At 45.5% G+C, this 19,930-nt stretch overlaps 1 long non-coding RNA gene across 1 annotated transcript; it reads right to left on the bottom strand.

Moving 5' to 3' along the window:
• Nucleotides 1-324: 324 nt before the first annotated feature.
• On the bottom strand, nt 325-19,707 carry LOC140492636 (uncharacterized). Its single transcript, XR_011963593.1, has 4 exons — nt 19,686-19,707; nt 15,449-15,496; nt 15,320-15,355; nt 325-356 (listed from the first exon to the last, which is right to left on the bottom strand). It is a non-coding gene; the product is annotated as an uncharacterized lncRNA (long non-coding RNA).
• Nucleotides 19,708-19,930: the final 223 nt, after the last annotated feature.

Genomic DNA, 19,930 nt, shown 5'->3' on the forward strand with positions numbered 1-19,930 from the left:
ATGTGATCAAATCTCCATAATGGCGCCACCCAACGTTGGGGTCTCAAATAACAAGGAAATGGATCACCCAGGTCCAACTAGCACTGTCCCACACATTGGAGAATGGGCTTCAGGGATTGGGAAATGAGAAAGAATTAGGATTAGGATTCTGAAAGGACAAAACTGACTCACTCTCTTCTGAATCAGCAACCCGGAGAGTCTTGCCACCTTGAAATGAAAGAGAATAGTCTGTTAGTGAGGAGGATGTATTTTAAATGTTTAGAAATACCACTAAGTTGGAAAAAATGTATGTAGCTGGTTACCTTTTCTGTTGCTGTCAAACATGATGCTGGCATAGGTACAGGAATCAGGCTGAGCTGTAATACAAACAGTATTCACTCTGAAACTGCCTTACTGCATCAGCTTTCTGACTCTAGAATCAAAGAATCGTACAGAATCCTGGATTCACATCACAGCTTGACAATTGGAAAATGTTCAATGAACTGCATGAGAATCAGACATCAAACCATATTCGGAGTTATTTGGACAGGTGGTGTTCCAACACGCATGTCTTAAGGCGCGACTTAAAAGGAGGAAAGAGCGTTGGAGAGGTTTGGACAGGGATTCTCACAGTCTTGGAGATTGAAAATTATACCCCAGTGATGTTACTATTACAGTCCGGTGAATCCACCACCACACATCTCTCTCTAATGAGTGTAGATCAGAGTGGTGCTGGAAAAGCACAGCAGGTCAGGCAGCATTCGAGGTGCAGGAAAATCGACATTTTGGGCAAAAGCCCTTCATCACTCTAATCTAGACTCTGATCTTCAGAACCTGCAGTCCTCACGTTTGCCTAGCTTTTCCTCTCTAATGAGAGAACAGCCCGATGCCCTCTGGGACTATGGTGAGTTTACATTTACAGGAAGGGATATGGAGGAGCCAGATTTGGAAATATTGTGAGTATATGAGGATGACAGACTCAATGCCGTGGAAGAATTTGAACCTGAGAAGGATAATCTTTAATTTTATTTCTTTTTCAATTCAGGAGCCGTTCTGGGCGCCACACCTTGGGAAGGATATTCTGACCTGAGAAAGAGTGTGGTGCAGAATGATGACATCAGGTCTCACAGAGTTAAATTACAAGGTGTGGGATCACAAATTATGTTTGTATCCTGTTACACTGGAAGGTTTGGGATGATTTGATTGAAGTTCTCAACAAAAGAAGAGCATAAACAATCTTTCCACATTCTCCAAGTCGGGAAGTCTCAGATGCCTTCCCATGGGTTTCCTCATTCCATGATTCCCAACACTATCCCAGGGTTTCCAATTTTCCCACAGTCCCATGGTTCAGGTTATAAAACCCTGCACCCAGCACTCTGAGCCAATCCCCTCCATTGCAGAGGGAAACACATCCTGCTCCTCCACAATGTACACCCAATCGGTCCATGATTTTAAAGAATCACAGTTCACAGTGTCTCAGAGATATTGTGGATCACAGTTTACATGAGGGAACTTATTGGGAGTTAAATTCAAAGTGTGCCACTTACTAAGGCATACCTTTTATGCTTCCTCTTCCAGAACCCACTTACCATCCCCTCACCAAGCTAAGATGTGGCACTTTGATGCCCATTGCCAGGTATTTCAAGTGAGTAAATCTTTCCTGGAGATATTTTCCAAACACAATGATTAGAGATATTATTACACACCCATGGATCAAGTGGGATTTCATGGAGGTCTCCTGGCTTTGAAGGAGGGACATTACCACTGTACCACAAGACCCCTAATGGTCTTAATCATAGAGTCATAGAGATCTAGAGCACAGTAAAAGGTCCTTTGGCCCATTGAGTCCATGCTGGTCAAAACTAACCATCTACCCATTCCAATTCTATTATCCAGCAGTTGCCCCAATGCCTTATACATCGACATTGCAAGTGCACACCTAAACAGGTCTGAAACATTATGAGGGTTTTATGTCTGTGTCACCCTTAAAAGCAATGATTTCCAGATTCCCGCCATCCTCCGAGTGAAAAGGTTTCCCTCACATCTCCGATAAACCTCTAACATTCATCAAAGATCCTCAGACATCACCTTCCCAACCCACGACCATCTCCAGCTAAACGTTCAGTGGCAGCAGATAAAGGGGAACACCATCACCTGTAAATTCCCCTCCAAGGCACTCACCATCCTGGCTTGGAAATATATCATCACTCCTTCACTCTTGTTCGGTCAAAATCCTGGAATTCACTCCCTCAAGGCATTATGGGTCTACATCCAGCACGTGGACTGTAAGGGTTTAAGAAGGCAGCCCATCGCCATCTTCTCAAGAGCTCAACAAGGAATGGGCAATGAATGCTGGCCAGCCAGTGATATGCATGTTTCATGAATGAATAAACACAATCGCCCTGCCCCATACCTTAAATTAATGTCCCATGGTCACTGACCACTCTATCATGGGGAAACAATTTTCAATTCAACCGTATTTATGTCCCTCATAATTTTACGCATCTCAATCATGTCTCCTCTCAATCTCCTCCTCCCTGGAGAAAACAATCGATCCGAATTCTCTTCAGAATTGAAACTCTCCAGCCCAGGTAACATCCTGGCAAATCTGCTCTGTCCCATAATATGGATTCCTGAACTTCACACAATTCTTTAGCTGTGACCTAACCAATTTTTCATACAGTTCCAACATAACCTCACTGCTCTGAATTAAGCTCTATGCTTCAACTAATAAAGGGAAGTATCCCATAGGGGTTTTTATCCACGTTATCCACCTGTCCCGATACATTAAGGGGACTGGTGTACATGCACACCAAGGTCGCTCTGATCCTTGGTGTTTCCCAGGGTCCTATTGTTCATTAAGCCTTCCCTTACCTTTTCTGTCCTGCCCAAGTGTATCACCTCACACTGATCCATGTTGGATACTGTTTGCTCCTGATCAGTCTATCTGACCAGCCCGTATAGATCCTCTTGTTGGCTAAGGCTATCCTCCTCAATATTTACTACCCCAACTATTTGTTTATCATCTGGGACCATATTAATCAACCCCTCTTCATTCAAGTCTAAATCATTTACGACAAACCGCAAATAGCAAGGGCCCCAACAGTGACCCCTGTGGGATCCCACAGGACACACACTTCCAGTCACAAAAATGCCCCTCGACCATCACCCTCTGTTTCCTTCCAGTCAGCAAGTTGTGCATCCAATTTACCCCAAATTTCCTTGGGCTCTCACCTTTGCTATCATTTTCCCATGTGGAACCTGGTCAAAGGTTTTGCCGAAGTCCAAGAAGACACAAGAACATAAGAAATAGGAGCAGGAGAGGGTTATCTGACCCCTCAAGGAGAATGTGAGGACTGTGAATGCTGGAGATTAGAGTCGAAGACTGTGGAGCTGGAAAAGCACAGCTGGTCAGGCAGCATCTGAGATGCAGGAGAGTCGTCATTTCGGGAAGAAGACTTCCATCAGGAAGAAAGATCCTTCCTGATGAAGGGCTTATACTCAAAACGTCAATTCACCTGCCCCACAGATGCTACCTATCTGGTCCTTCAACCCTGCTCCATCATTCAATAAGATCTCTTTTAAAATTTATCTCCCTTTGCATTAAAAAGATGCATCAAATTCATTCCCCGTGTCTACACATCTGGAAACCTCTTCAAAAAAAATTCAGGGAAGTTGTTAAGATAGTTGTTTCCTCCCACAGTCCAAAGATGTGCAGGTTAGGTGAATTGGCCATGCTAAATTGCCCGTAGTGGTAGGTAAGGGGTCGATGTAGATGTAGATGTAGGGGTATGGGTGGGTTACGCTTCGGCGGGGCGGTGTGGACTTGTTGGGCCGAAGGGCATGTTTCCACACTGTAAGTAATCTAAACTAATCTAAAAAAAATCTAATAACTTCCTAAACAAATCCATGTTCATGATTGATCCCTGTCTCTCCAAATGCAGATCCATTCCGTCCCTCAGAATTACCTCGAACAGTTTCCACCCCACTGAGTATAGACTGAGAGAAAGTGAGGACTGCACATGCTGGAGAGTCAGAGTTAAACAGTGTGGCATTGGAAAAGCACAGCAGCTCAGGCAACATTTGAGGAGCAGGAGGGTCGATGTTTTGGGCACGAGCCGTTCATCAGCCTGATCTGCCACACGTTTTGACACCGAGTTGAGACTGACTAGCCAGAAGTTTCCTGGTTTATCCCTTGTTCCCTTCTTGAGGTACCACACTGGTTGTCCTCCTGTCCTCCAGCACCTCTCCTGCAGCCGGAGAGGAATGGAAAATTATTTCCAAAGTCCCTGCTATTATCTCCCCTGCCTCACTCAACAACCTGAGATACATTTCATCCTGCCCTGGAGATTTATCTACTTTTTGCTGCCCATACCACTCAGCAGTTCCTCTCTATGTTAATTTCTTTCATCTTGTCACAGACTATCTCCCCGATTTCTGCACCAAAATCATCCCTCTCACGCCTGAACAACAACATAAAGTTGTCAATTACAGCCTGACGTACATCCTCTGGGTTCAAGTTTCAATTACAACCATGGTCTTTGTTGTCTTTTTACCATGAATATTCCTTTCAATATTTTGGATGCTTCTTTATATTACCTATCAGTATACATTCATATTTCCTTTTCGCACTCCGAATCTCCACTTTAATTTCCCACTTGCACATTTTATAATCCTGAAGAAATTGCTACTGTTTTGAATTCTCAGTATCTGCCATAAGCCTCCCTTTTCCCTTCATCCAATGCTGTGTATTCCTCAGTATTCAAGGTTCACTGGATTTGTTGGTCCTACCCTTTAGCCCTGGACTCTCCTTATTTCCTTCTTCAATGCATCCCATTGCATACCTGGTCTGGCCTACATGTGACTCCAGTCCCACAAAAGGACACTGGTGTAAGGTACAGTAATTGTTGAAGAATGAGAGGGGCTGTCAGTGAGCAGATTTATACAGGGCTACAAGGTGCCACATGCTCAAAGAGGAAGCCAATGTCATCAGGAAGTGATGGAAAGCAGCAGCCAGTCTCAGAGATTGCACTGCAGCAAGTCTGCATTTAGAAACATTGTACAGGATGATTTTCCTTTTATTTTGGTAAATGGAGGGTACAGAAACAGATATTTTAATAGAAAGAAACAGAGGTTTGCCTCCCCTGACTCATCGAGGTGAGGAAGCACATTGTTGAGAGCTTGTACAGAATCTTCGGATTCTGTTTAGTCACAAGACAGGTCCCAGAGCACTGGAGAAGAGCCAACATTGTCCCTTTGTCTGAGGGCAACAGGGATAATACAGGAACTTACAGGCTGGTGAGCTTTACGTCCGTGGTAGGGAAAATATTGGAGTAGATTCTTAATGACTGGCTTTACTCAATTTGAAAAAATATCTTCTTATTAACACGAGGCAACATGGTTTTGTGCAGGAAGGTCATGTCACAGAAACTTGATTCAGCCTTTTGAGCAAGTTTCATGATTGACAACAACAGGGTGATAGATATTGTCCACATGGACTTTCATAAGGCCTTTGACAAAGTTTTTCATGGCAGGCTGATAGTGAAATTGAAGTCACATGGATCTGCGGAGGGGTGGTAAGATGGATGCAGAATTGGCTTAGTCACAGAAGACAGAGAGGAGTGGTGGAAGGGTGTTTTTCTGACTGGAAATCTGTGACCATTGGTGATCCACAGGAGTCAGTGTGGGGACCCCTGTTAGTTCACAACATTTATAAATATTTTGGAGAATATTGTAAGTGGTACGATTAGTTAGTTTGCAGATGACACAAAGATTGAGGGAGCTTTGGATAGTGAAGAAGATTGCCAGAGGATACAGCAGGACATATAAAGGTTGTAGACTTGGGCACAGAAATGGCTGCTGAAATTTAATTTGGAGAGACATGTGGTGATGCATAAGGTCTAATGCAAGAGGGAAGTATACAGTAAATGGGACAACCCTTGGAAGCATTGAAGAGATCGAGGGTAGTTTACTCACTCCTGGTTCAGTCCTTCCCTCACTCCTGGTTCAGGCCTTCCCTCACTCCTGGTTCAGGCCTTCCCTCACTCCTGGTTCAGGCCTTCCCTCACTCCTGGTTCAGTCCTTCCCTCACTCCTGGTTCAGGCCTTCCCTCACTCCTGCTGCAGGCCTTCCTTCACTCCTTGTGTGGACCTCCCTTAATTCCTGACATCTCATGGCAATTATATCGATCTTTGGTGAGATCCCATCTGGAATGTGGTGAACAGATCGGATTTCCATATCAACAAAAGGATTCACTTGTTACAGAGTGAGTGTCATACACTGGCTTGAACCAGGGAATACAGTCTCAGAATGAGGGATAGGTGGTTGGAACTGAGATGAGGGGGAATTTAGTGTTTTGAAGCAGTTAATCTTGGGAATTCTCTCATCAGAGAGCTGTGGAAGCTTAGCCATTGAGTATATTCATGAATGAGATTGATAGATTTCCCGGCATTAAAAACATTGAGGGGTAAGGGGATAGTGCAGGAAAGTGGTGGAGCATCTTGTCCTTAGAGGACAACATCCTGATACACATTCTCCTGACTCTCCTACTTCCTGTGGCTGTGGGAATCCTCCCAAAGACACACGACAGCTTTAAACCTTCCAATGGAATCTCCAACATGGCCTTTGTTATCAGACAAATCCAAGTAAAATGTCAAACACAACACCAGGAACTCTGTATTACATTTCTCAACCTGATCACAGCAGATGGCTCAGTAAATCACTTGATGAATCATACTCTTAAAATTTGGAATGTCCAGAAACTTCTTCCAAATTCTGCAACTGCTTTGGGATGACTTGACATCTTCAGGAACGGATGTCTTCAAGGAACAGAACCAGAGTAAAGCAACGCTGTGTGATAGCTCCATATTATCTATAATCTACCAAACAGCAGCTTTGACCTCTGGTGTCAGGATTAAACACGGCCCAGATAGAAATCTCTTCAACCTCAGTCTCATCCATGCCAATAATAAAATGACCACAACAGACCCACATAAGATGCAGTATGCACTGATAACATCACTGTTGTTTTCACATTCTGCACCCGACTAGCAAGCCACCCTTGGTCTCGTCAATGCTGCAAACAAGGGACTTGGCCAATGCTTGAGTGTTGCCAAACCAAACCACAAATCACTGGTCAGTTCAATATTCTACCTCTTGGATATGCTAAGACTCCGGGATACATTTAGCACTCTCAATAGCCTTGGAGGCACCTCCCTCAAAACGGTGCCCAGGGCTGACATCACTGGCTCTGCCCATCAATGCCAGTCTCAGTCCAGCCCATAGGTGACCACGAGGGCACTCTGCTTCTCAATGCCCATTGGGGAAGAGATCCAACCCTGGATCAGCTGAGACAGCTCAACCTTCCAGAAACTATGGCAGTGACTGTTTGACAACAAAGTTCTCCACAAGGCAGCAAAAAGTCCTTGCTTTCATGATCAGTCCGTGTAAATGTTGGGAGACCCACAATGCCACTGGGGAGGGAATTCCAGGATTGTGACCCAGTGACAGTGAGTGAACGACAATATATTTCCATGTCAGTACAGAGTGGGTGGCTTGGAAGGGAACTTGGAGGTGGTGATGATCCCATGTAACTGCAGGAAGGAACAGGAATGTAGTGACTGCATCCTCACGGTCAGGAAACTGAAGAGTGTTTGGACACATTCCCTGTTCTTCCAAAGATAAAAACTTCAAAAGCTTTTGCCTCTGTATTTTTGAATCATTTCATTGATTGTGTGTGTGTTTGGGACTTCTTCAATTCATTAACCAACTACTGCAGCTTGTGAACATTTGGTCATCTTGCAGGATGTTTTATAATGTTTCAATTCACAATCACTTTGTAAAATACAAATGGTTCTGAGACTCAGAGCTCATTAAGGGTTGGCACAGTGACACAGTGGTTAGCACTGCTGCCTCACAGCGCCAGGGACCCGGGTTCAATTCCCACCTCAGGCAACTGTCTGTGTGGAGTTTGCACATTCTCCCTGTGTCTGCGTGGGTTTCCTCCAGGTGCTCCAAAGTCCTCTCACAGTCCAAAGATGTGCAGGTTCGGTGAATTGGCCATGCTAAATTGCCTGTCGTGTTTGGTGAATTGGTAAATGTAGGGGAATGGGTCTGGGTGAGTTGCTCTTTGGAGGGTCGGTGTGGAATTGTTGGGCCGAAGGGCCTGTTTCCGCACTGTAGGGAATCTAATCTAATCAATGAGATCCGCTGGACCCACATTTCAATTATATCACTAGCGCTGCACACTTCCCTCCAGTCTGAAATAAAACCACAGACCACAGCGCTCTGCTTCCTGGCCCAAAGCCAATTTCCAAACCACACAGCCACTAACTTTGAATCTCATCAGCTTCAATTTAAAGAAGATATGTACATTGTACTTCACAGCAGGAGCAAGCCCTATGGCCCATCGAGTTCTCTCCACAATTCATTCAGACCATAACTGATCTGGTTCTGGCTCAGTTCTGCTCTCCTACCTTGTCCCCACTACTCTCGATAAGGCCAAAGGCTGGTAGTCAGACAGCATGTGTTAGCACCGAGGCTATAGGGATGAGAGGGATTGATGGGACGGGATGGGGTCATTCGTTGACACAAACAGTGAATGAGTTTCATCCTTTATGTTTTGAACCCACCCAGGATCACAGCTCTCTCCATGATGTCCATCACTCCTCAGACAGCTGCTCTCACCACATCCTGAGACCCACACTCAGTGCTATATACCATCATATACATACTCTTGACCTCTCTCTCCATCAGCATCCCTTCACACTGTCTCAAAGCTGTCCTCAGCCCCAGTTCGACTTAATTCTCCGGCTCATTCACCCGATACCATGTACCCCCACCCCTCTGGAAACTTCCTCCACCCACTGTCCCACTTGTCCCCATTCTCCCACCTCCACCTCTTGTTGGATATTCACTCTCCCTTCTCCGATACTGAATACAGAACATTCAGTAAAGGTCTCAGTTTTAATCACTTTGCACTCCGACCTCACCGAAGTTCAGTCACGACATGATGTTGATCTCTTCTTCCGTTGCCTTTGCCTCTGTGCCCATTTCTTTGGACAGGAGTCCTCTGTCCATCCCACAGACCCCTTCACCCACCTCCAACTCTCTTCCTCCACCTGGACCCCTCCCTCTGGCCTTTAAGCCGCACTTGACTTGTTTATTGAGAACTGACACTGGTCTTTGTATTTCTCTGTCCTCCTCCATTCACTCCTATCTCCCACTGAACTGAATACTCTCAGGCTGTTCTGTCCACAACAGTCACTCATCTCATCTCAGATCGAGACAAAAGCTCAAAAAAACCAAGGTGAAGCCATTTCCCCGTTCTGTTGCTGTCAATCTTGGCACTGAGTCTGGAATTGTCCTGATCTGTAACACAAACAGGAATGATAAGGGGATATTTATTGGTCGGTTTGTTGTTAGGTATGGGACGGGATGGGGTCATTCGTTGACACAAACAGTGAATGAGTTTCATCCTTTATGTTTTGAATCCACCCAGGATCACAGCTCTCTCCATGATGTCCATCACTCCTCAGACAGCTGCTCTCACCCCATCCTGAGACCCACACTCAGTGCAACAGCTCAGTGGACAACACATACCCCTTGGAGTTAGAAGGTTGTGGGTTCAATTCCCCATTCCAGTGGCTACAACGTAAGATCAATGCTGAGACTTCGGAGCAGTTCGAATGGAGCGCTGCAATGTCTAAAGTGTTATCTTGTGGCTGAAATGTTAAAGGTTGCACTGGTCTGCTCTCTCAGGTGGTTGTGAACAATTCCAAATGTGTTACTTCAATGACGAACAGAGGAGCTCTCTACTGTGTCCTTGTCACTCATCCCTCAACCCAGATCATTGTGTCCTCAACATCACTCATCCCTCAGTCTACATCATGAAAATACACAGGCTAACTGATTGAGCACAGGGCTGTTTGGGGGACATTACTCTTCACAAACTGGTTGTTGCATTTCTCATTACCAGAATGAAAATAAATGCATTTATGCCTAACTTTTCATGATCTCAGGGGACTGAATAACCCCTTACAGCAGATGGAGCTCTATTTTTATATTTGCAGTCAACTAATTTCTTACTGCAAGCTGCCACAAACCACAATGTGATCATGATGTCATCATCTGGTTAAAGCACTGAACAGGAGAGTTGGATTAGCTTGTATTGATCACAGAGTACAGACATTGGGCAGGGCAGACACACTAAACACAGGGAAAAAGGAGAGAATTATGTGAGTGGAGAACCACTGCAGTATTCTACCATGTGGTGGGAATCAGGTCACAAAGGTAGGAACACTCTTACACCATGGAATCAGGAAGGTTAATAAAATGCTATCCTTGAATAAAAGAGGAATTGGATATAAACGTAAACATGTTATTTTAGATATACAAGGCAGTTCTGAGATCACATCTCAAATGCTGTACATAATGAAGGATATTGGTGCTGGCTCAAAGGAGGTTTCTGAGATTGAGAAGCAGGTTGTCTCATGAGGAGAGGGAGGACAGGCTGGGTTTGTTTCCCCTGGAGTTTAGAATAATGAGGGACTGTGAGAATGTAAACTTCAGAACTTTGATAATGATTCAGAGTTTGAATGAATCAACAATGATTTTTTCTGAAATGCAGTGGTACTGAGATGAAAGGGACAAGGAGAAACTGTAATCAAGGAATTAAAAGCAACATGTTAATTAGCCATCCCTGAGAAGAAGGAGTCAACGCAACATCAAGGATCTGTTCCTGGGAGACAGGAGAGAGTTAACACTGAATGTAACAAGGAACAAGGGAGCTACTCCTGATAAGAAGGCAAGCTACAGACTTAATGACTCAAGAAGAGTAATCTATGTTGTGGTTGAACGAATTGAAATGATCATTAATAATCTCACACCGGAGATTTTTCCTGTCCATCGAGAACTGCTAACATTACATGGGTCATTTTAATTTCTCTGCCCTCCTCCATTCACCCCTATGTCCCCTAAACTGACTGGTCTCAGGCTGTAGTGTGCACAACAGTCACAAAGTTAATCTTATCCAGGATCTCTCCACTGCCCTCACAGACTCCAAGCTCACATTCCCCCAGTCCTGACCTGCCCACTTCTACCTTCTTCCCAAAATCTATATCTGGACTGCCCAGGCAGATCCAGTGTTCTTGCTTCTTCCTGCCTGAGGGAACTTATCTCTGTTGACCTTGACCGAGTTTTTCCTCCCCTTGTCCATCCCTTCCCAACTGCATCCATGATACTTTTGCCATTTATGTCAGTGTCAGAATTACTGGTTAGTGAGCTCCAGCCACCTTCTCTTCACTGGTGTGGCCACCGATACCCACCTGGGCCCCAGTTATGCCTCTCTCATTGTGGGGCAAGTGGAACATTCCTCATTCCAGGCCTCCTCAGGCCACTCCCACAACTCTTTCTCCTGTATGTCGATGACATCATCAGTGCTGTTTCAGTTTCTCATCCAGAATTGGAAAATTTGATCAATTTCACTTCCAATATCCACCCTGTTCTCACCTTCACCTGATCACTGACTCCTCCCTTCCCTTCCTTGACATCTCTGTTTCTATTTCTGGTGATAGGCTGGCCACCAATATTCATGACAATCTCAGTCTCACACAGTTACCTTGACTCCCCATCCTCACACCCTGCTTCCTGTAAAGACTCTGTTGTATTCTCCCAGTTTCTCCAAGCCCACCACATCTGTCTGATGGGGCCACATTCTGCACAGGGACCTCCGAAATGTCAAGCTTTATCCTCAACCAAGGATTCTCCATCACCATGGTTGACAAGGCCCTCAGCCGTGTCCAATCCATCTCCTGCATTTCTGCCCTCATCACTTCCCTTCCCTTGAGGTAAAAACAATGACTGCAGATGCTGGAAAGCAAATACTGGATTAGTGGTGCTGGAAGAGCACAGCAGTTCAGGCAGCATCCAACGAGCAGCGAAATCGACATTTTGGGCAAAAGCCCTTCATCAGGAATAAAGGCAGTGAGCCTGAAGCATGGAGAGATAAGCTAGAGGAGGGTGGGGGGTGGGGAAAGAGTAGCATAGAGTACAATGGGTGAGTGGGGGAGGAGATGAAGGTGATAGGTCAAGGAGGAGAGGGTGGAGTGGATAGGTGGAAAAGAAGATAGGCAGGTAGGACATGTCCGGACAAGTCAAGGAGACAGTGCTGAGCTGGAAGTTTGAAACTAGGTTGAGGTGGGGGAAGGGGAAATGAGGAAACTGTTGAAGTCCACATTGAAGCCCTGGGGTTGAAGTGTTCCGAGGCGGAAGATGAGGCGTTCTTCCTCCAGGCGTCTGGTGGTGAGGGAGCGGCGGTGAAGGAGGCCCAGGACCTTCATGTCCTCGGCAGAGTGGGAGGGGGAGTTGAAATGTTGGGCCACGGAGCGGTTTGGTTGATTGGTGCGGGTGTCTTGGAGATGTTCCCTGAAGCGCTCTGCTAGGAGGCGCCCAGTCTCCCCGATGTAGAGGAGACCACATCGGGAGCAACGGATACAATAAATGATATTAGTGGATGTGCAGGTAAAACTTTGATGGATGTGGAAGGCTCCTTTAGGGCCTTGGATAGAGGTGAGGGAGGAGGTGTGGGCACAGGTTTTACAGTTCCTGCGGTGGCAGGGGAAAGTGCCAGAATGGGAGGGTGGGTCGTAGGGGGGTGTGGACCTGACCAGGTAGTCGCGGAGGGAACGGTCTTTGCGGAAGGCGGAAAGGGGTGGGGAGGGAAATAAATCCCTGGTGGTGGGGTCTTTTTGGAGGTGACGGAAATGTCGGCGGATGATTTGGTTTATGAGAAGGTTTGGAGGGAAGAAGGTGAGCACCAGGGGCGTTCTGTCCTTGTTACGGTTGGAGGGGTGGGGTTTGAGGGCAGAGGTGCGGGATGTGGACGAGATGCGTTGGAGGGCATCTTTAACCACGTGGGAAGGGAAATTGCGGTCTCTAAAGAAGGAGACCATCTGGTGTGTTCTATGGTGGAACTGGTCCTCCTGGGAGCAGATACGGCGGAGGCGGAGAAATTGGGAATATGGGATGGCATTTTTGCAAGAGATAGGGTGGGAAGAGGTGTAATCCAGGTAGCTGTGGGAGTTGGTGGGTTTGTAAAAAAATGTCAGTGTCAAGTCGGTCGTCACTAATGGAGATGGAGAGGTCCAGGAAGGGGAGTGAGGTGTCAGAGATGGTCCAGGTAAATTTAAGGTCAGGATGGAATGTGTTGGAGAAGTTGATGAATTGCTCAAATCCCTTGCCCTCATCTATCATCGCACCAGCTTCCACATCCAGAGGATCATTAACCACCATTTCCACAGCACTCCAGCGGTGCTCAGTGCAAGTTGGAAGAACAGCATCTCATTCTCCACATGGGCACCCTGCAGCTTCCTGGCCTCAGTATTGAGTTCTAAATAATTTTACAGCCAGAATGAGGTGTTTTATCCATCCTCACACCTCAGGCCCTGCCGTGACATGAGTTGTTTTCAGCACAGCCAAACCATTTTCACCAACTTATTGTCCCCACTATCAGCTTTTCATTCTCCCTCCCATCCTTTTGATGATCTGACTTCCATTCACTCTCTCTGGGCTCCATCTCCACCTATCTGCTCACTCCTTTTCCCCTCCCACACCACCTGTCTTTACCATAGATACCACTTTTCCCCAGCTACAGGCAGTTCTGAAGAAGGATTTGAAATTTTAACTCTGATTTCTCTCCACAGATGCTGCCAGACCTGCTGAGTTTCTCCAGCAATTTCTATTGATTTATATTGGAAGGTTTCCCGAACAAGAGGAGGAGGCTATTCAGCCCATTGTAACTGTGTTGATTGATAAAGAGCTCTCTAGAACACCCCACTGCCCAGCTCCTGGTCCATAGCCCTGGAGACTCATGTTCTTCAAATCCTTATCCAAGTGAGTTTTAAATGTCAGGGTCAAAAAGGTTGGTGCTGGAAAAGCACAGCCGGTCAGGCAGCATCCGAGGAGCAGAAGACTCATTCCTGATGAAGAGTTTATACTTGAAACATCAACTCTCCTGCCTCTCGGATGCTGCCGAACTAGCTGTGCTTTTCCAGCACCACACATTTTGACTCTGATTTCCAGCATCTGCAGCACACATTTTCTCCTGGGTTTTAGATGTGTTGATGGTTCCTGTCTCTCTAAACATAGAATACAGAACATGGGACAGTACAGTGCAGGAACATGGTCTTTGGTCCACCATGTCAGTGCAAACCATGATGCCATTCTAAACTAATCCCATTTCCCAGCACATGGTCCATCCCTCTCTGTTCCTGTTGTTCATGGGCCTGTCTAAATGGCTCTTAAATGTTGCTAACGTATCTGCTTCTATCACCTCCCCTGGTAGCCTGTTCCAGACGTCTATCATTCTCTTTGTTGAAAGCTATCCTCACAAATCACCCTCAAATTTTTCCTCATTCACCTTAAATTTATGCCGCTTGTATATGACATCTCCACTCTTTGAAAAAAACCTGACTGTCCCCCCTATCCCTGCCTCTCATAAATTTATGTATTTCTATTAAGTCTCCCTTCACCCTCCAATACTCTCGCAAAAATAAATCCAGGTTTGACCAAGTTCTCCTGATAGTTAACACACACCAAATCAGGGAACATCCTGCTCAATCTCTGCTGCACCTTTGTTTTGTACACAAGTACCCCTAAGTCCCTTCATGTTGTAGCTTTCTTCCATTTCTTTTCTCCAGACCTGCTGAGTTTGTCTGTTTGTTTCTCAATCATGACTCCTACAGACATGCGCAAACTTTGATAGAACCTGAACACTGAGGGAACTGGTTCTGAGTGGCACTCGGAACAGCATCGCAGTCACAAAACTACCCGCTCACAATAACTCAATGTCTCCTGATTTGGATCAATCTCGCCACTTTCCCCTGGATCCCATGACCCTTTGATTTTGTGCCCAGTCTGCCTTGTGGAACTTCACCAAACACCTTGCTAACATCCGCATTGATGGTCAATATCAAACACCCAACCAACCATCCTTCAATACTCCTTAAAAATTCGATCACGTTTATCAGACCCGACCACCCTTCAACAATCGTCTTCTGAGGGAATGGTACTGGGTCAGACTCGCATCATGAAGACCTCATCAGGGGAGAATTCAAGGTCAGTTAAAACTGAACTGGGAGTTCTCATTTGGGATGATTCTCTGACGGTGGCCAGGCACGAATTCTATGAGTTGACCAGTTTCCCACTGCAGCTTCAAACATCAACACTGCAACTCCTCCTCAGGAAACCAGACCCCCAGTGAAATCAGCTCTTAAAGATATGGGGGAGTGGGAGTGATCTCAAATGATACACTTTCTCAATATAGAAACAAATGTTGACTCACGGCCTTCTGACAGACTGTTTGTGAATCTCTTGCCACCTTTAACAAAGACAAAATGTTCTCTTAGTTTGATTATAGAATCTGATTATCAATTAGACAATTGCTCAAAACCTTTAAGGTGCAGCCATTTACCTGTTCTGTTGCTGTCAATCTCAGCATAGAGGATGGAACTGTCCTGATCTGTAACACAAACAGGAATGATAAGGGACCATGCATCGACAGGCTTGTCCTTAAATATCAGCAATGGCTCAGTGGACACCACATCATTCTCTGAGTTAGAGATGTGATCGGAGCAGGTGAAATATTGGACTTGCAGCATAGGTTGGTACCTGGGACTTCGATGTTGTGCTTAAAAATGTGTTGCTGGAAAAGCGCAGCAGGTCAGGCAGCATCAAAGGAACAGGAGAATCGATGTTTCGGGCATAAGCCCTTCTTCAGGAATCAAACATCCTGAAGACGGGCTTATGCCCGACACGTCGATTCTCCTGCTCCTTTGATACTGCCTGACCTGCTGTGCTTTTCCAGCAACACATTTTTAAGCTCTGATCTCCAGCATCTGCAGTCCTCACTTTCTCCCACTTCGATGTTGTGGCCATTTTGGAGATATAGGTAGAGTAGGGACAGGAATGGTTGTTGCAGTTCCAGGATTTAGATGTTTCAGTAAGAACAGGGAAGACGGTAAGTTGGGGGGAGGGGGTGTGCAGTGGCATTGTTAGTCAAGGACAGTATTATGGTTGCTGAAAGGACATTTGAGGACTCTCTACTGAGGTAGTATGGGCTGAGGTTAAAAACAGGAAAGGTGAGGTCACCCTGTCAGGAGTTTTCTATAGGCCTCCAAATAGTTCCAGAGATGTAGAGGAAAGGATAGCAAAGATGATTCTGGACAGGAGCAAGAGTGACACAGTAGTTGTTATGGGGGTCTTTAACTTTCCAAATATTGACTAGGAATACTATAGTTCAAGTACTTTAGATGGGTCAGTTGTTGTCCAATGTGTGCAGGAGGATTTCCTGACACAGTACACAGACAGGCCAACAAGGGACGAGGCCACGTCAGATTTGGTACTGGGTAGTGAACTTGGCCAGGTGTTCAATTTGGAGGTAGGTGAGCACTTTCGTGATAGTGACCACAAATTGGTTAAGTTTATTTTAGCAATGGAAAGGGATGGGTATATATTGCAGGACAAGAGTTGTGCGCTGGAGGAAAGGCAACTACGATGTGATTAGGCAAGATTTAGGATGCATGGGATGGGCAAGGAAACTGGAGGGGATGGGCACAATTGAAATGTGCAGTTTATACAAGGAACAGTTACTGTGGGTCCTTGATACATATGTATCTGTCAGGCAGGGAGGAAGTTGCTGAGCGCGGGAGCCATGGTTTACTCAGGAAGTTGAATCTCTTGTCAAGAGGAAGAAGAAGGCTTATGTTAGGATGAGATGTGAAGGCTCAGTTAGGGTGCTTGAGGGTGACAAGTTAGCCAGGAAAAACCTAAAAAGAGACTTAAGAGGAGCCAGGAGGGGACATAAGACACCATTGTCAGATAGGATCAAGGAAAACCCTCAGGCTTTCCATAGGGATATCAGGAATAAAAGAATGACAAGAGTAAGACTAGGGCCAATCAAGGATAGTAGTGGGAAGTTGTACATCGAGTCAGAGGCGATAGGGGAAGCGGTAAATGAATATTTTTCCTCAGTATTCACACAAGATAAAGATAATGTTGTCGAGGAAAATACTGAGATACAGGCCACTAGACGAGATGGGATTGATGGTCACAAGGAGGAGGTGTTAGCAATTCGGGAAAGTGTGAAAATAGATAAGTCAGATGAGATTTACCATGGGTTCTCTGGAAAGCCAGGGACGAGATTGATGAGCCTTTCGCTTTGATCTTTATGTTGTCATTGTCGACAGGAATGGTACAAGAAGACTGGAGGAGGGAAAATGTTTTTCCTTTGTTCAATAAGGGGTGTAGAGACAACCCTGCTAATCATAGACCAGTGAGTAACGAGGGTAACGTGTTGCAAAAGGTTATAAGAGATAAGATTTATAATCATCTGGAAAGGAATAAGTTAATTAGGGATTGTCAACATGGTTTTGTGAGGGTCGTGCCTCACAAACCTTATTGAGTTCTTTGAGAAGGTGAACAAACAGGTGGATGGGGGGGAAAGCCCCACCAAATATACATATTTGGTGTATATGGATTTCAATAAGGCATTTGATAAGGTTGCCATGGTATGCTACTGCACAAAATACAAAGGCATGGGATTGAGGGTGATTTCGTTGTTTGGATCAGAAATTGGCGATCTGAAAGGAGACAGAGAGTGGTAGTTGCTGGGAGATGTTTGTCCGGGAGTTCAATTACTAGTTGCGTACGCAAGGATCTGTTTTGGGTCATGTTTGTGGATGACCCGGGTGAGGGCTTTGATGCATGGGTTAGTAAATTTGCAGATGACACTCAGGTTGGTGGAGTTGTGGATCATGTTGAAGGATGTTGTAGGTTAAAGAGAGACATAGATAAACTGCAGAGCTGGGCTGAGAGGTGGCAAATGGAGTTTAATGTGGAAAAGTGTGAGGCGATTCACTTTGGAAGGAGTAACAGGAGTACAGAGTACTGGGCTAATTGTAAGATTCTTGGTAGTGTAGCTGAGCAGAGAGTTCTCCGTGTCCATGCACATAGCTCTCTGAAAGTTGCTCCCCAGGTTGATAGAGTTGCGAAGAAGGCATATGATGTGCTAGCTTTCATTAGTAAAGGGATTGAGTTTTGGAACCATGAGGTCATGCTGCAGCTATACAAAACTCTGGTGTGGCTGCACTTGGAGTATTGAATGCAGATCTGGTCACCGTATTACAGGAAGGATGTGGAAGCTTTGGAAAGAGTGCAGAGGACATTTTGAGGATGTTGCCTGGTATGGAGGGAAGGTCTTACAAGGAAAGGCTGAGGGACTTGAGGCTGTTTCCATAAGAGAGAAGAAGGCTGAGAGTTGACTGAATTGAAACATAAAATAATCAGAGGGTTAGATAGAGTGGACAGTGAGAGCCTTATTCCTCAGATGGTGATGGCTAGCACGAAGGGGCATAGCTTTAAATTGAGGGGGGAACGATATCGGACAGATGTCAGAGGCAGCTTATTTACTTAGAGAGTCGTATAAGAGTGGTACACGCTGCCTGCAGCAGCAGTAGACTCGCCAACTTGAAGAGCATTTAATGGTCATTGGATAAACATATGGATGAAAATGTAATAGTGTTTGATGGGCTTCAGATTGGTTTCACAGGTCGGCACAACATCGAGGGCCAAAGGGCTGTGCTGCACTGTAATGTTCTTTGTTCAATGTTGGACGCTGGTGGAGAGTTGAGGTGAGGTGGGGGGGAACATTGGAGGATGCAGGGATTGAGAAGAGAATGAGAACAAATTCAGTAGTTTTCATATCCTTGCAAGGCACGTTGGACTCACAGGCAAGGCCAGCGTTTGTTGCCCATCCCTGAACACCCTTGAACTAGGAGGCTTGCTTGGCCATTTCAGAGGGGAGCAGGTCAGAGTCAGACACATTGCATTCAATCGGTCCTAAATAGACACACTGAGGTTTGAAATGGGGATCTGAAGTCACCTGTCAGGCAGATTGGGTAAAGATGGTAAGTTTGCTTCCCTGAAGGAGACTGCCAAACAGAAACTTTTTTGAAGATAACAAACTAATGTTAATTCAGATGGCTCCCATCACAGAGTTGAGTTTATGCTTCCAGATTTAATAATTAAATGTAAATTTTACAAGTTGCCATGGTGAAAATTGAACCCCTCTCCCCAGACCATGAACCTGATCCTCAGGTTCCCCACAGCAGCCCAGCGACTGGGAGTCATTTGAGACGTGTGACACCCAACTGGACTGTTTTCCTTGACCCATACCGAAGCAGCAGATAGACTGGCCGTGAACAGCTCGAGGCAGCAAGGACCGGGCCGAGCCAGTTACTCAGCCAGATGATTCAGGGAATCGGAAATGGTTATTGTCCAATAATCCATCCAGGGTCAGTGACGGAGGAGAAGATTTCCATCTTCATTGCCCGGACAATAATCCAGAGTCTGGTCAGCTCCCTTAATGGAAACCCATAGCTTTTCATTCATTTACATTGAATGGTCTGAAAGTTAAAAGGTTCATCTATCAAAGACGTCAATCTATGCAATAAGTGTGAAGGGTTAAGGATGGGGGTGGGGATAGTTTTCAACTGATGCAGACTCAATGGGCCGAAGGGCTTTATTCTGTGCTGGAGAACGGTTTAACTCAATGTAACAGTCTGTCCCTGAATATCTCTCCAGGATTCACACTCTCTCCATTAGAGTCTCTGAAATGGACAATGATCGGTCAGTTAGAGTACAGACAGTACCTGGAGCAGTGAGCTGCGGGGCTTGATCAGTCCTGGGAATGCTGGATGAACCTGGATCATTCCTGAAAAATACACAAGGAAGATGAATATTCCAAGGAATCTAAATGCATTCTGTCAGGTCACAGAAAGGAACATTCTAACTGTACATCAATCTCTTTCTTTGGTTACACAGAGAACAGATTCCAAAGATTGATAAACACAGTTAATAGAATGAACTTTGCTAGAATTCACAGATACTCAGATGT

This window comes from Chiloscyllium punctatum, chromosome 2 (assembly GCF_047496795.1).
Source record: "Chiloscyllium punctatum isolate Juve2018m chromosome 2, sChiPun1.3, whole genome shotgun sequence".
Taxonomy (NCBI): domain Eukaryota; kingdom Metazoa; phylum Chordata; class Chondrichthyes; order Orectolobiformes; family Hemiscylliidae; genus Chiloscyllium; species Chiloscyllium punctatum.